Source organism: Lepus europaeus, chromosome X (genome assembly GCF_033115175.1).
Source record: "Lepus europaeus isolate LE1 chromosome X, mLepTim1.pri, whole genome shotgun sequence".
NCBI lineage: Eukaryota > Metazoa > Chordata > Mammalia > Lagomorpha > Leporidae > Lepus > Lepus europaeus.
In genome coordinates, this window is record NC_084850.1 from 82,081,073 (window position 1) to 82,099,218 (window position 18,146).

The following is an 18,146-nucleotide window of genomic DNA, read 5'->3' on the forward strand; positions in this document are numbered from 1 at the left end:
TCTGGATCTCCCGCAGGTGTGCAAGAGCCTAAGGACCTGAGCCATCTTTTACTGCTTTCCCAGGCCATAACAGAGAGCTGGATTGGAAGTGGAGCAGCCGAGACTCAAACTGGCACCCGTATGGGATGCCCATACTGCAGGTGGCGGCTTTACCTGCTACGCCACAATGCTGGCCCCTGGTTTTTTCATAATACACACTTTCCACACACTTTTTGAAGATTCCTTATAGATTAGCATATTTAAAATTAGCTAGGGTTCTGTACCCTCCTGGGAGAACTGGAGAAAACTCCTGGCTCCTGGCTTTGGATCTTTGCATCTCCGGCCTTCGAGGCCATCTGGGGAGTGAACCAGCAGATGATGGAAGATCTCTCTCTCTCTCTCTCTCCCTCCCTCTCTCCCTCTCTCTCTCTCTCCCTCTCTCCCTCTCTCCCTCTCTCCCTCTCTCCCTCTCTCCCCCCCTTCCTCTCTCCCCCTCTCCCTCTCTCCCCCTCTCCCCCCCTTCCTCTCTCCTTCTCTCCCTCCCCCTCCCTCCCTCTCTCTCCACCTCTACCTCTCTACAACTCTGCCTTTCAAAAAAATAATTAAATAAATCTTGACAAAAATCTTTTTAAAATTAAATAAAATTAACTAGATCCAAGAAGCAAGTGATGAATGGATACTCTTACTTTTTCTCCTGGTACTAAGAGCTAAGAGAGTATTTATAGCAATGATCTGTTCTTTGGTTCTTTATCTGTTCTGTTCAGGAATGCCTTTGTCTCCTCACCTTCTTTCAATAGCTCCTTTTTCTTTTTCTTTTAAACAAAGTCAGCCATATTTGTTCATTTTCCTTTTTTTAGATTTATTTATTTATTTGAAAGGCATAGTTACAGAGAGGCAGGGCAGAGGGGGGGGGGGTGTCTTCTATCCGCTGTTTCACTCCCCAGATGGCTGCAATGGCAGCATTATAGTGCAGTGTGTTAGGATGCCAGTTGGGACACTGGCATCACATATCAGAGTGCTGGCTTGAGTTCCTGCTGCTCCCTGTTTATGCACCTGGGAAGGCACTGGAAGGTAGCCTAAATAATTGGCTCCCTGCACCCCAAATCTTTAAAAAAAAAAAAAAAAGATGGACAGAGGCCCGGAGAAGGTTTGGAATCATTGAATCCCCATTGCTTTTTCTGTGTCTTTTAGAGTTGGGGAGTGCATGTGGTTCTGGGAACATCAGGAACTCGATAGACTTTGAAAACAATTATTTGAAATGCAGCGAGACACAGAGAGAAAGATAAACAGAGATCTTCCATGTCCTGGTTCCACCGCCTAAATGTCCAAAACAGCCAGGGTTGGGCTGGGCCCAAGCCAAGAACCAGGAATGTTATCCAGTTCTCTAACACTGGTGGCAAGGGCCCAATTACTTGGGCCATCTTCTGCTGCCTTTCCAGGTGTATTAGCAGGAAGTTGGATGAAAAGTGAAATAACTAGGATTCAAATCTACGCTCTGATATGAGCTCCAGCTCTGGCCCCTTTTAAAAATGTTTTTCGTGAGATGGGCCAGATAGATAGTTATTACGCTAAAAGTTGGGTAAGTACTGTGAATGATTATACTTTTTTTTAAAAAAGATTTAGTTTTCATTTATTTTCTTCTTTTTTTTTCACATTTTTGTATTTATTTAAAAGGCAGAGTTACAGAGAGACAGAGACAAGAGACAGAGGCAGAGAGAGAGAGAGAGAGAGAAAGACACGTCTTCCATCCACTGGTTCACTCCTCAAATGGCAACAACGGCTGCAGCTGGGCCAATTTGAAGCTAGGAGCCTGAAGCTTCTTCTGGGTCTCCTATGCGGGTGCAGGGGCCCAAACACTTGGGTCATCTCCTGTTGCTTTCCAAGACCATAGCATAGTGCTGGATTGAAATGGGACAGCCAGGACTCAAACTGGTGCCCATATGGAATGCTGGCACTGAAGGTGTTAGTTTTTACTCACTACACCACAGCGCCAGCCCCTGATTACACTTCTTTTTTTCCTCTTAAAAATTATTTATTTATTTAAAGGCAGAGTTACAGAGAAGCAGAGGCAGAAAGAGAGGTCTTCCATCTGCTGGTTCATTCCCCAAATGGCCGCAATGCCCAGAGCTGAGCTGATCCTAAGCCAGGAGCTTGGAGCTTCTTCTGGGTCTCCCATGTGGGTGCAGGGGCCCAAACACTTGGCTCATCTTCTACTGCTTTCTCAGGCCATAGCAGAGAGCTGGTTTGGAAGTAGAGTAGCCAGAACTCGACCCAGCACCCATATTGGTTGCTGGCACTACAGGCAGTGGCTTTATGTACTACACTACAATGCTGGCCCCATTGGACCATCTTCTACTGTTTTCCTATACTATAACAGAGAGCTGGATCTGAAGTGGAGCAGCTGGGACTCGAACCGGCACCCTATATGAATGATGGCACTGCAGGTTGCAGCTTTACCCATCATGCTACAGCGCCAGCCCCTAAATAAAATCATTAAATTCACTATTGGTAAAAAAAAATTTGCCTCTTCAAATTTTTTTTTTTTAATTTTTGATTAGTTTTTACTTTCTAGTGTTATTTACAGATACAATTCTAAGAACATAATATTCCCTTCCTCCCTCCCCCTCTCTCCCTCCTTCCTGCTTTCTTTCTTGCTGTCTTTTGTTTTCGAGATAACATTGTAAAATGTTTGTATTCTTGATATATCACTTTCTTTTTTTTTTTTAAAGATTTATTTGAAAGGCAGACATCTGCTGGTTCACTCCCCCCAGATGGCTGCCACGGCCAGGGTGGGGCTAGGTTGAAAGCAACAGCCAAGAACTCCATCCAGAACTCCCATGTGGGTTTCAGGGGCCCAGGGACTCAGGGCATTTTCTGCTGCTTTCTCAGGTGTATTAGCAGAAAAATACATTGAAAGGGGAGCCGTTGGACTTGATATAGTCCTCCAATGAGATGCTGGCCATCAGCTTATACTGCTGCACTGCAATGCTGGTGCCTCACCATTTGTTTTCAGAATACCCTGTGAGAATCCTGAATAAAAGGAAAAACACAATAAAATGGGAAATTATTTGAGGGTACTTCAGGAAGTTAATGGAAAGTAGAATAGATTAGTATAAAAATTTTGAAACATGAATATCAGGGTCTTCAGAGAATTCATTGAACATACCCATTATGAAAAAGCATGTAATTCAGAATTTTTTGAGCCAAAATAAACATTATTATTATTTTTTATTTGAGTTGGTAGGGGACAAGAAAGATTGAGAGCATGCTACCTTCTGCTCTTTCACTCCTTCAATGCCTGCACCAGCTGGGTTTGGGCCAGGCTGATGCCATGAGCCAGAACTTAAAGACTTGGGCCATCTTCTGCTGCTTTCCCAGGGCATAGCAGAGAGCTGGATCAGAAGTGGAGCAGCCGGGACTCAAACCGGTGCCCACGTGGGCTGCCGACACTGAAGGTGGTGCCTTTACCTGTTAACGCCACAGCACCGGCCCCCATAGACATTATTAGTTTTGATTACTTAACATCTTCTCCCTCATACCCTATCATGATGTAGTATTCTGACTCGACTACTTCACCCCGTTTATAGGAATAGTCTACTTTGGTAAACAATTAGGAATGTAAGATTCCCTCATTCTGTTAAGTCTAGGGTTTCTGCTAGGCCTAAGTTGGCTGACTGTTATTTGAAGGTATGCTCTATGGCAGAGGCTGGCAAATTTTTTCGGTAAAGATTGGGTAGTTTTTGCTCACCTCTGCTATTGTAGTGTGAAAGCAGCAACAGACACTGGGTTAACCACGGGGCATGATTGTGTTCTGAGAAAATCGCATTTACAGGGGCAGTCAGCAAGCTGAATTTGCCCTATGGGCTGTAGCAATGCTGACACCCATTCTGTAGCACGAAGACATTTCAAAAAGTTTATGGAAAAAGGAATGAAATGATAAGTTTATTTTGATATGAAATTTTTTGAGATCTATGCATACTTTTCCTTAATATGGATTTTCCATGAGCTTGAAGAAGCTTGGTTTTTTTTTTTTTTTTTTAATATTTATTTATTTTATTTGAAGGAGTTACACAGAGAGAAGGAGAAGCAGAGAGAGAGAGAGAGAGGTCTTCCATCCGATGGTTCACTCCCCAATTGGCCGCAATGGCCGGAGCTGTGCCAATTCAAAGCCAGGAACCAGGAGCTTCTTCCGGTCTCCCATGTGGGTGCAGCGGCCCAAGGACTTGGGCCATCTTCCACTGCTTTCCCAGGCCATAGCAGAGAGCTGGATTGGAAGTGGAGCAGCCGGGTCTCAAACCGGCGCCTATATGGGATGCCGGCGCTTCAAGCCATGGCGTTAACTCGCTGTGCCACACTGGCCCTGAAAATACTTGTGTTCATCCTGAAGGACTTTATAGAGAAAGACTCAGAGATCAAACATTCAGAATGATTTTATTCACAACGTGTGTAACACAATAACCACGCAGCTGTGTTTGAATCAGTCAGTCTTGTTATCCATGTCTTCTGTGCCTGATTGGCAGAGTGCTATTCAGTGGTTCTTTAGGAAATTCATGGGGAAAAGGAGCTAAAAATCAATTTATTGTGCTGCAAAAAATTGTGAAATCTTTGCATCTTTTTTTTTTTCATAATCCATGTTTTTCATGAACTTTTTATGACCTCTTGTATAATCTTCATGCGCCCATGTTACTTCCATCTCTGGAGAGGAACTTCTTCTTGCCTTGAGCCTGTCTTTGCCTTGCATGGGTTACAAGTGATGTGATCTTTATGTTTGTTTGTTTTTTCCTTAGCATTATTAGCTCTGACACTTCCTCACCAGCATGTCTTCTACCTTAGTTAGGCTCATAAATGGATATAATATAGAAGTTAACTTTGGATATAACCACTGTCTTAACAGTCAAAGTGGAAGGCTGTGGTTTGCTAGTTTTCTATGTCAACCTCTTAATTTGGCTTTCAGGGTTAGGAAGAATTAATCCTCCCATTCATACCTCAAAAGGCCCTCTGGTCAGAGGAACAAGTATCTTCACTCAGGTAAGTAATTGTTGGCCATGAAAATACAAGTAAATATTTGTCTTTGATTTTTTTGTTATGTTTATTTTATTAGCTTTTATAATAATGAACCGAATTTGCATTTCTGGAGGAAGATTAAGCAGGATTTTGAATTATGCTTACTAAATTTTCTACTTTTGAAGATTTATTTACTTGTTTGAGAGGCAGAGTTACAGAGAGAGAGAGGGAGAGACAGAGAGAGAGGTCTTCCTCTCTTCATCCATATGGGATGCTGGCACCACAGGTGGAGGCTTAACCTATGCCACAGCACCACCTCTTACTTTAAAAGTTTTTTAAGTTAACTTCTTTACTATAAAAATGGTTTAGTTTCAAAAGTTGTTTTTTAGCTCATTTCCATTATGTCATAATTCACATTAATTTTCTTTTCTTTCTTTTTTTTTGGACAGGCAGAGTGGATAGTGAGAGAGACAGAGAGAAAGGTCTTCCTTTTTTACTGTTTTTCTTTATTGTTCAAAAGTGAGAGTTTTTAATCCGGTTCTGTGGTGTGGTGGGTAAAACTGTTGCCTGCCGTGCCGGCATCCCATATGGGTGCTGGTCCAGTCCTGCCTGCTCTACTTCCAATCTGGCTATGTGCTATGGCCTGGGAAAGGAGTAGAAGATGGCCCATGTGCTTTGGCCCCTGCACCCGTGTGAGAGACCTAGAAGAAGCTCCTGGCTCCTGGTTTTGGATTGGCGCAGCTATGGCCATTGTGGACATCTGGGGAGTGAACCAGCGGATGAAAGACCTTTCTCTCTGTCTCTCTGTCTCTGTCTGTCTCTCTGCCTCTTCTTTTTTGTAATTCTGTCTTTCAAATAAATAAATTTTTTTAAAAAATGAGATTTTCAGGGGGAAGGATAGTAGTCTTTGTCAGTTTTTGATATTCTAGTCATTAATGAAGTCTTTTGTTGTCTGCTTTTTTTTTTTTATGATTTATTTATTTGAAAGGGTGATACAGAAGGGGAAAAACAGAAAAAGAAATCTTCCATCAGCTGGTTCACTCCTCAGATGGCCACAACTGCTGGGGCTGGGCCAGGCGGAAACCAGTAGTAGTCAAGAACTCCCCCTTTGTCTCCCATGTGGATGGCAGAGTCCCAAGTAGTGTATTCATTTTCTGCTGTTTTCCCAGGCACATTAGAAGGGAGCTGGATCTGAAACAAAGCAACCAGGGCTCTGATAAGGGATGCTGTATCATGGGATACTGGTGTGGCAAGTGGTGGCTTAACCCACTGTGCCCCCAACACCAGCCCCTGTTGCCTTCTCTTTTAAACAGAGCAGATCTCAAACATACCCCATCTCATTAAATAAACTTTAATTTTTAAAAAATTAGCACATAATATACCCTACATGATTATAAAACTTTAATTTGTATCTGATACTTTGTTTCAATTAGGGCCCTTTTAATTGTGTGTAGTTTTACAGTGAATTTCCCTGTAGATAGTTTTATACATATGTATTTTTATTTTTTAGTTTTTATTTCTTTGATTTGCTAATGAGATAGAACAGATAACAATCTTTTTTGCAGGTGCGAGTATTTGGTTTAGTGGTTAACACATGTACAAACCATATTGTGTTACCTGGGTTGAAGTCCCATATTCAGTTTCCTGCTATGTTAATACATGCTGTGGGAGGCAGCAGGTAATGGCTCTAAAGTACTTGGGTTCCTGCTACTCACATGGAACACCTGGGTTAATTTCTGGGCTCTTGACTTTGGCCTGGTCCTGCTCAGGCTATTGAGGACATTTGGGGTATGAACCAACATGCAGTAGATCTTTCTCTCTCTCTCTCTCCTCCCACCCCACCCTGTCTTTCTGCCTTTAAAAAATTATTTTTTTTTTATAAAATATTACTTGAGTCTTATTTTTGTTTTTCATACTGTTACTGATTGATTTGTTTGAGAGACAGAAGGGAGAGACAGCACTTCCTTCTGTTTCACTCCCGAAATGTCCACAGTGGTAAAGTCTGGGCCAGGCTGAAGCCAGGAGCTGGAAACTCAATCCAGGTCTCCTGAGTGGCAGTAAACCAACTAATTGAGCCATCATACTGCCTCCCAGGATCTGCATTAGCAGGAAGCTGGAGTTGGAAAAGGCACCCAGGCGCTCTGATGTGGCATGTGGCATCTCAACTGCTAGGCTAAATGCCTACTCCCTCATACTGATTTTTCATCTATCATGTGGTAGGTATTTTTCTCATTTTGGCTTATAAATTATTAATTGTTTTACAAGTTTATTTACTTTTTTTAAAAAGATTTATCTATTTATTTGAAAGGCCAAGATACAGCGTCAGAGGCAGAGAGAGAGAGAGGTCTTCCAACCATTGGCTCACTCCTCAAATGGCCACATTGGCCGAAGCTGGGCTTATCTAAAGCCAGGAGCCTGGGGCTTCTTCCAGATCTCTTACATGGGTACTGGGGCCCAAGGATCATTATTTTCTATTTACATTTCATGATAAAGATAAAAGTATTTTCTCATGGTTCATAATTCATTTATGCCATTAATAATTAATGTTTCCTATTGATCTCTTTGGTGTGTGGTATGCAACAGATTTTTTTTTTTTTGACAGACAGAGTGGACACTAGAGGGAGACAGAGAGAAAGGTCTTCCTTTTTGCCTTTGGTTCACCCTCCAATGGCCGCCACGGTAGGCGCGCTGCGGCCGGCGCACCGCCCTGTTCCGATGGCAGGAGCCAGGTGCTTCTCCTGGTCTCCCAAGGGGTGCAGGGCCCAAGAACTTGGGCCATCCTCCACTGCACTCCCTGGCCACAGCAGAGAGCTGGCCTGGAAGAGGGGCAACCGGGACAGGATCGGTGCCCCGACCGGGACTAGAACTTGGTGTGCCGGCGCCGCAAGGCGGAAGATTAGCCTGTTAAGCCACGGCGCCGGCCACAACAGATTTTTTTTAATATTTACTTATTTATTTGAAAGAGTTACACAGACAGAAAAGGAGAGTCAGAGAGAGAGAGAGGTCTTCCATCCGCTGGTTCACTCTCCAATTGGCAGCAATGGCTGGAGCTGCGCCAATCCGAAGCCAGTAGCCAGCATCTTCTTCCAGGTCTCCCACGTGGGTGTAGGGGCCCAAGGCCTTGGGCCATCTTCTACTGCTTTCCCAGGCCATAGCAGAGAGCTGGATTGGAAGTGGAGCTGCTGGGTCTCGAACTGGCACCCATATGGGATGCTGGCACTACAGGCGGTGGCTTAACCCACTACACCACAGAGTCGGCCCTGTAACTGGATTTTCTACAAGTCCAGGGTTCAGGAGGTTGTATTAAGGGTACTTGTGAGGATCTTAGCATAAGGGCTTCTAGAATCTTTTCTTCACAGTTTGTTCTTTTTTTTTTTTTTTTTTAATTAAAGATTTATTCATTTGAGAGGCAGATTACAGATAGAGAGAGGGAGATAGAGAGGACTATCATCCGCTGGTTCACTCTCCAGATGTCCGCAGCAGCCAGAAGTGTGCCGATGCAAAGCCAGGAGCCAGGGCTTCTTCCATGTCTCCCACATGGATGCAGGAGCCTGAAGACTTTGGCCATCTTCCACTGCCTTCCTAGGCACATTAACAGGGAGCTGGATTGGAAGTGGAGCAGCCGGGACTGGAACTGGTGCCTGTATGGGATGCCGGCACTGTAACCTACTATGCCACAGTGATGGACTTCTGCTTTCAACATGACTTAAATACCCTCTCAGCTCCTGTTCCGCTGAATATCTTCTCAGGTTTTTCCCCACTCTGTATGCTTTCCTCTGACAGGAGTTGGCAAATTTTTTCTTAGAGTGTTTCAGGTTTTGTGGCTCTGGTTTCTGCCACTGTGGCATGAGACAGTAGACAATCCTTAATTGAAGGAATGTGCTGTGTTCCATTTGGAAGTATTTGACTAAAAAAGTCAGTGGGTGGGTTTAGTCTCTTAAAACCTGATTTGTGTCCTCATGCTGTTCTGCTTAGTTACTCTGGTCTTCCTCATGTTTAGGCCCCTGATTCTCCCTCTGGCCTCTTAGAGCACTTTTTCACCTCCAGTCTTTGTTACTGATCACTTGTTTTCCATTTTTCGCAATTTTAAGTTTCTGAGAGCACACATGGTTGCATGTCATTAATAGCATATGCTGGGGTGTGAGAGGGATTAGCTTGGCTGTCTGCCTTGTTGCTTCAGTCCTCATATAACCAGTTCCAAACAACTACATTCCTGTTGAGGATCTGTTCCTTGCAATCCAGATTTCATTGTGAGGAACGATGCTCATTTGGATCGATTTTATTAAGTTTGTGGAACTCCACTCCAGTGTTGCGATTGAGCTTTCTCTCTCTAGTTGCTGTGCATGTCATCTTCTACTACGGACTGCTTTTATCATACTCTTGTATTCCTCTGTCCCCTCGCTACTAAATACTTAAATTTTCTTTCCTCACTTTTGCAACCGCTATCTGTGTGGCTTCCATTCCACCTCATCTCTCTCTGCAGACTTAGTGCTTTTGCTGTTACCATTCACCATGCTGCCCCATTGTCATTAAATTGCAAATCTGATTCCCTGTGGGTTGTTGAGTTTCCTGAGACTGCAAGGAGTGATACTAGCTGCATGACACATCTAGGACCTTTCCCCTTGATTGATTACCCATATGCCGGATTTCAGAATTTTTTGCACCAAAATAAAGTTATCTTTTAATTCCATTTCTCATGGGCTCTTTGAAGTACCATCATGTGTACACATGTCTGTTTTTCTGTGTATAATTCAAGATTCTTTAGCCTAACAGAGTGCAAGCTACCATAAATATGTTCAATATAATTTAATTGCTGTAAAACTGGAAGGCAATTAAATCACTTCCGAGGCATCCAGAAGTCTCATACCTGACTGTAGACCTTAACAGTCTCATAGATAACTCTGTAACCCTGTTCTCCATAAATCCTGATTCTCTTCCTTCTGCTAACTGGCTTCCTTTTCGGCTATTTATCCTATTGCTGATGGACAGTTCCTGCTTATTTATAGCTTCTGATTTCTATGCCTACTCGCAAGTTGCTCTTAAATTTTTCATGACTGTTACATAGACTGTAGTGTGTTCTTTCATCTGTGTTTCCATTTGCTTCAGCTACTGAGTTTCTGTTTCTTAGTCTTTTATAATGGTAAGTTGATTTGGATTTTCTCACTTTGTTTGGGGCAGATTTTCATTTTACGGCAAGCAATAAGCTGTTGACCAACTTATGGCCATATATGTCCTTGGGTCTGATCCTTTCTTACCGTTGGTTTGATCACCTATGGACTCAGGAGTGATAATTGATCCTCAGAATGCTCTCTTAGCCAAGCTTGTTTGCATTTAGAAAGAGATTTCCTTTAGAAAGATGTTGGGCTTGGGTTTCATTATAAAATAATCTAGTTTATTCTGTCTGGTTTCACTCTCAGACACTTGCTTGCATCAGCTATCAAGTCTCTCAGACTCATTCTCTAGGGGTATAAATTCTAAGTTTTTCATGATAGCACACTCGGGTTTGTATGACCTCTTTTGTTATGGGCTAACTTGAGCTAAAATTCTTGCCATCCACCTCTAAAGAGGAATTTTAAGTACCGGCTCAAACAGGACCTGCAACATGGTAAGGTTTAAGATTTATTTAAAGAGAGAGAGAAATACACAGGAATGTGAGGGCTTTATTAAGGGAGAGTAGACCAAGAGGGGTAAATGGGGAGCTCTGTACCCTTAGATGGAGAGCGCAGGCAGGAGGCGCACAGGAGAGCAACCTGGGCAGGAGAAATGGCGGTGAGGTGGGGGATACAGGTGACTGGGCTCACATGAAGTTATAAATATAGGAGGACCTTCATATGATTATGCCTCTTAGGGATAGGAACTGGGTGCAGAGAGCTCTAGAAAACTCAGCAGCAGGAGTTAGTGCATTTCATGTTTGGATTGTGCCATTTATGTACCTAAGCTACTCTGTCCCTCTGCTTATGTTTCATGCCCTATAATTTCTTCCATTATATATTGGCTTGCCAGTGTGATCACCTCATATTTTGAGCTTATTTGTAGGTTCCACTTACAGCCTCTCCTTCCTTTTAAAATAAGTTCTACTTGCTTATGGCCCTCATGGCCTCACCTCTGCATTACATTGGCTTGCTGTTATTCTTTTACCTTTGGTTAGTTCTCTTGTGCTAACTGTGTTTACCTGTGATGGGCCAACTTCAGTTCCTGAGAACACAGATTTACTAGGCCTATGGTATCCAGTTTAGTGTGTATACCAAGCCTCAGTTTGTGGATCTTCACTCTTGTGTTCTGCAGGATTTTTTTTTTTTATTATTTCAACCTTTATTGTTTTTAGTCTGCTTGTTTCTTATACCTTACAGTGTATCCATTAACAACTGACTTCTCTATCCTTTGTTTCAGGGGTTGTAATTGCAAAAGCCTGCAGGATCCAGATGGGGTAAATGTGTAAGATGGTTCTTATATTCATTCTCTTCCTTTTTTCTTAAAACCAGTTTTTTTCCCCTCTTTTGTTTACCTTTGATAGAGCCCTTTGAAGAGAGATTTCTTTAAAATATAAGCAAGAGTGCAAATATGAGGGCAACTGACTTTTAAGGGGACAGTAGTGTATTGGGGTTGTGGTCAGTTGTAATGTATAGGCCTCATCCAAAGGGGAAGACTCTTGCTGCTTATTGCCCAGTGTGGGCCTAGGGATTGCTGGGATTTCTGGCACCTACAGGGAGCCTGACTAGCTTCAACTTTTAATTGCATCAGTTGCTTTTTGCTTTAATAGCAGAATATGTATGTAAGTGCTTTTGCTAACATCATAATGTCTGCTTCTTCCGAATTTTACCTTTTTTGTAATGATATCTTTTTTTCCCATGTTGTATAAAACATGGGTATATAGTACTTAGCTGTTCACCTCAGCTTGGGGCTTGACAGTTCCCTTCCTTTGGGCAGTGTTTAAAAGTGGGCCATGATTTTGAATGCTGGTGTATAAGTTAGAACAAAATGGATTTAAGATAGAGCGTAGATAAGAAAACTGGCAGATATCAAGCCGCCATCTGACAAAGGGTAAGTATTGTTCTATGAAATTTTTGTTACAGCTGGATGTATATATCAGAGTCCTTAACAAAAGTTCACAGAAAAATGGAGTTAAAAAAGATGTTTCTTTTGGTGCAAAAGCTTTTGAAATCTATTTTTTTCGTTAATATGTACTTCCCATGAACTTTTTAAAGGCTCTCATAAGTATGTCTTTGCTCCAGTGCAATTTTAGTTCTTAATGTGGAGTGAACAACTTCACAAGACACCAGATGAGATATTGTGAGGAAACAGGCCTCCTCTAGACTATATTCCTCCTGTAGATTGGTCTCTTTTGCCCCACGTGGTATTTCTTTAGAATCAGGTTGTTACGGACAATGAACAAAGAAATCAAATGGCAGGCACACAGTTTATTTTTGCATGCAGGCTTGATTAGACTCATGTCTCAAGAGTCAAGCCCCATCCTCTGTCTTTTCCATTTTTATATATAGATTTGGGAGCATGATACCCCCCCCCCCCCACTTCTATACTCTAAATTTAGCAAGGCAGTTTCATGGCATTTTGAGGGGGGGAGAGCACACTGTTATTTTAGGCCCTCAGGGATTAGCAAATCACAAGGTAAGATAGTTTTACGTATTTACAAGTTAAAATGAGTTTACATAGAAAGGTACTTTGTCCTGAAACAGAAGACTAGGTCTAAATTTCCACTGAGGCCAGGTGGTGCTAGGCTCATTTTAAGGAAGGACCTTCTGCTATGTGCTTTATCACAATGTGTGCTAGCCTGTTTTACTTTTTTGATGTTACCTGCCTAGCCACTTTGACCTGCTATTTCAGAAGAATCTAGTTAAAGAAGTTGGTCGGCCAGTCCTTTCAGGATTAGTGAGGGATTTAAGGAAGCAAGCTTTAAAAGCCTTACCAGTTCTCACCCTCTTAGAAACACTGTCTCTTCTTCCTTGTAACTAAATTTGTCAGTGTTGCTGTAAAGAGTACCTACTATTGAACTTCATTTTTGAAGTGGATTTGCAATTTGGCACAAGCTTGTGCCAATGCTTCTATTGTGTTTGAGCTTCATTTTCCTAACAACATCTTGAATTACTGAGCTGTTTATATCTCAGATGCACAGCTTTTACTTGTCAAAGTGTTCATTATTTTGCCCCATGGTACTAATTTGTAGTTGTGGTGAGTCAAGTGGTGTATTTTCATTCTTTATTTTGAGGGACTTTGTGCTACATTGCAGGATATCTTAAATCCCTAGCTGCTTTCCACTAAGTCTAGTAACCCCAATCATCATAAGAACTAAAAAATCCCCACAAATTTTCACAACACTGCTCATGAATACTGTTTTGAATAAGACTCACTGTTCTAGATAGTGCTCTTCTATGGATGGTATTTCAGCTTTTGAAAATCTTTATTCTACTTTTCTCACCTGTTTATATGTAGTTTCTTTGTCTAGGCCTTTTGAGCTTATGCATTCCTAATATCTTTTTCTTTATTTGGGGAAAAACTTTCTTCTTCAACTTTGGCTGATGTTTACCTGATTCTTTGTTCTATAGTTCAAGTACCTGGGAGCCAGAGGATCTCCTTGGCTCAGCTCATCCTTTTTGGCTAGAGCTTTTCACTTCAGATCATATTATAAACGTCTGGCTTACTCCTTTGTCCTTTGATTTGGTGCCATATGAATGAAAACAGTTTCTTTGGCTATGTATCAAGTAGGAATTTTGTGCAATTCCCTTTTCTTTAGAAGAGGCTAAGGGTGTATGTGGTATACACATAACTGATGTGACAGGTAAATTTTACTAAGTGGATGCCAGACAGATAAATATTTCTTAATGTTTATAGCCTAAAACACCTTAACATGTTACAGCATTCTTGTATATAATCCCTACTGTATTCACCTCTGCCTTCTAGATAGTAACAGAAATTGGCCTCAAAATGATGGTATGGTGTAGCTTCAGAAGGTACATAACCCAAATTCATAGAAAGTAGTATAATGGTGTCTTTCCAGGAGTTAGGGGAAGGGGAAAATAGGGAGTTGTATACTAGGTGTAGAGCTTCAGTTTTGCAAGATGACAAAGTTCTGGAGATCTGGAGATCTACAACAATGTTGATATATTTAATACTACTGAACTGTATACTTAAGATGCTTTAGATGGTTAAAAAAACAAAGAATATTCCATTAATCAGGCAGTTTCCACAGCCATCAGAATATCCTTGGGTATGCTAAAATACAGAATCTTCAGAGAAAAGGAAGTATATGACCCTCTTTACTGCCTTCCAGTTCTATATATCAGTGTTCAGCGAAGTGGCCAAAACTGGGCCATCATTTGTTTTTGTTCAGCCAGTGGACAAAGAATTGGTATTTACATTTTTAACAGTTGAGAAAAATAAAAAGGATTATAGCATGTTATGACATGGAAATTATAAACAATTCAGATTTCAGTGTCCATGAAGAAAGTTCCATTGGAACACAGCCACTCTCATTCTTTGTTGTGTATGGCTGTTTTTGTGCCATGGTAGCAGAGTAGAATACTTAGGACAGACCTTATATCCTATAAAGGTGAAAATATTTACTACTTGGCCATTAACAAAAAATTAGTCTGTTACAACAGCTGTTAGGTCCATCTCTGACCCTTTAAATGCCTAATTAGCAGTCTTGTCATGGACTGCTAAGGGCTGTTATCATTTTGATGGCTATACTAGGTGGAGGGTGATTCTCATTTCCTTACTCCCTACTGTGAAATTTTAACTCCTTCTGCAAACTTTTTTTTTTTTTAAGATTTTATTTATTTTTAGAGAGGTAGAGTTACAGACAGTGAGAGGGAGATACAAAGAGGGAGGTCTTCCTTCCGTGGGTTCACTCCCCAAATGGCTGCAATGGCCGGAGCTGCGCCAGTCCGGAGCCAGGAGTCAGGTGCTCCTTCCTGGTCTCAAATGCAGGTGCAGGAGCCCAAGCACTTGGGACATCCTCCACTGCCCTCCCGGGCCACAACAGAGAGCTGGACTGGAAGAGGAGCAGCCTGGACTAGAATAGGCGCCCACTGCAGGCGGAGGATTAACCTACTGCACCATAGCGCCGGCCCATCTGCAAACTCTTAGTGGATTGAACTCCTGTTAGCAATTTCAGGTATTTGTATGCTCTTCTGTGGTCAAGAGATAGACTTGGTTTAGACTACCATCTTAGATCAGCCAGAGTAGGTGTAACCCAACCCCCAGGGTAGAAGAAGATTCTGTATTTGAGTGAAGACAGTGGACATGTCCAGAAAGGGAATTTCAGCTTTTTCTCTGGAATTGGAGATGGTTGCAAGACAGCTCTGGGAAGGTCAGCAGCAAGGATTGCTGTCTTTCATCTAGTGTGCTACTTCTAACATGCCTCAGTTCCTCTGGGTCTCTGCCTCCCTGCCTTCCTCATTGTCAAGCTTTAGTTTGCCCCTTAGCTTTTTGGCTCTCTGCTTCCTCACGGATTCTCAGTTACTTGTAACTAAACGTTGCTTATTGCCTCAGTGTCCTTTGCTGCACCTCACTTTCCCCAATTCTGTCCTTGCAGGTTCAACTCCCTCTGCAGTAGGGCTTACTTTTTTGCATTTCACAGACTTTATTCCTCAGTGTAAGAATTCCAGTGGCTCCTGCTTGGGTTGTTACTTTTTAAGTGTTAAAATGACATAGCATTTGGATAATGTGTCCCACACCTGTTACATTCTGCTTTAGATGATGGGGCAAGCCATAATCTAAAATTCTAAAAATCATTGCTGACTAGTCCTGCCTTGTAGCACTCTGTTCCTCAGAAACCATCAGGGAGGGACAGTTTATCATAGGCCAGTCTGTGAGTGTAGCCACCAGTTGATTCAGATGTGTTCCTATTACATTTTGGCATGCTCATCTTGACCACTAAGTACCTGTGCCCCTCATCTTCCATACTCATTTCTAAAGATGCTTCTCCCTACACTGTTACAACTCTCAATCAAGCAGACTGTGAATTACAGGCAGATGCTGTAGACAGAAGCCACTGTAGAAACTTACCTGCCTGTTTCAGAAGCCCCCAACCTATCTGATGTTTTTACGCCTTGATTACTTGAAATTTTCCTATTGTAGGGATTGTGCCAAAATTGACTGTCGTATCCAGCAAAGGTATTTTTATGCTGCGGTCATGTGACAAGAGCTTTGCCACAGTTACTGTAGGCTGTACATATTTGAACCTGGGTTGTGGAAGGGGTATACTCACTCTCTACCCCACCCCCAGGTAATAACCAGATCATAATATTTCACATTCCTGCTGATGGTATGTTCATGTAATCCAACCCTTTATCACTTTCTAAATTATGTAGGATTTCTGGTCTTAAGAAACCAAAGAGGTTTAGTTTCCATACTAAATGTTTCTTATACAGATGCACATATAACAACAGTAAGGAAGACTGGGATTTCATAAGAATCATTGGAGCAATGTGGCATGGGCCTGGGTCTGTGGTTGTTCTAGAGATTTAAGCAAGTGGAATGTGTGGGCCTTTTCTACTCTGCCTTTGACTTGCTTCAGCTCTTTTTGTTCTCCTGCCTTATCATCTATTTGTTATCTCTCACTTTTGCTTTAGTCTGTTTGGGATGCTACAACAAGTTACCATAGACTGGCTTATAAAAAACAGAAATTTATTTCTCAGTGTCCCAGAGGCTGGGAAGTTCAGGATCAAGGTGCCAGCAGATGTGAAGGCCCGCTTTGCATGACAGAAGGGGTGAGGGAATTGTTTGGGGTCCCTTTTTATATCAGTACTAGTAATCACCTCCCAATGACCATACCTCCAAATATCATCACATTGGTCATTAGGGTCAGCATTTCTATAACTTAGGAGTTATACAAATGTTCAGTCTGTGACATGCTTCCTCATGACCGCCTTTGCCAATTGTCCTGTCTTTGGTGAGTTGCTCAGTGTCAGCTTTCATTGCTAATTAGGTTGTTCTCACAGTTTATGCTCAAATTTTAGAGTAGGAGTTTAATTGGCCTAGCTTAGCTTTATTTGTCCCATGCTTTTCATGCTTATTATATGTACAAATGAGGAACAATGTGGAAGGTAGGGATTCAGTGAGGATGGGAACTGGACTCAAAGAGCTCTGGGTACGTTCAAAAGCCAGTGTTCTGGGGCCATTGCTTTTGACTGTTCATTTGTTGTTTCTCCTAGCCCAGTGGTTCTTCACCACTGAGAACCGCCTAGGGAGCTATCAGAACAAACCTAACCACTGTGATTGTATAGTTGGTTTGGGGTGGCCACAGGCGCAGTATTTTTAAAGCTCTTTAACGACTGTTCAGTTTCTTCTGCTATTATTTGACTTCCTCAAATACTATTTCTCTATCCTTGAACTTCTGCTTACTTGTGGTACTTGTGGATTATAGTATAAGGAAGTCTTCAAAAAGTTATGAAAAAAGTTATTTTATAAAAACCAATACATGGATTTTAGAATTTCTTTGTACCAAAAAATTTTTAAAAAACTCTTTTACTTGTTTGTACGGGAGAGAGAACAACAAAGGAAGATCTGTCATCCACTGGTTTACACCCTAAACACCCACAAGGGCCAGGGCTAGGGTAGGGCAGAGCCAGGAGCTGGGAATTCAATCCAGGTTTCCTACAGGTGGCAGGGACCCAACCCCTGAGTCCTCACCTGCTGCTCCATGTTACCAGAAAGTTGCAGTTGGGATCAGGGTTGGGACTTGAACCTTGAACCCAGGCATTCTGAACAGTGATGTGGGTGTCCCAAACGGCATCTTAACTGCTTTACTAAGTACCTGCCCCAACTTTGATTTTAGTAGATTTATTTTATTTGTTTGAAAGGCAGAGCTACAGAGACAGAAGGAAACACACATGCATACACACACAGAAATATTTTCCGCGCTGATTCACTCTCCAAATGGCCCCAGTACCTGGGGCTGTGCCAGGCAGTAGCCAGGAACCTGGAACTGCATCTAGGTTCTATTGCCTTCCCAGGCACATTAACAGAGAGCTGGATTGGAATTGGAGCAGCCATGACTTGAACCTGTGGTCATATGGGATGTTAGCATCATATTCATCAGCTTAACCCATTGTGCTACAATTCTGGCTGTTGCCCTGACTTTTTAAAAGGTTTGTAAAAAATGTATTTGAAAGTCAGATGGACAGACACCTCCCACCTGCTGA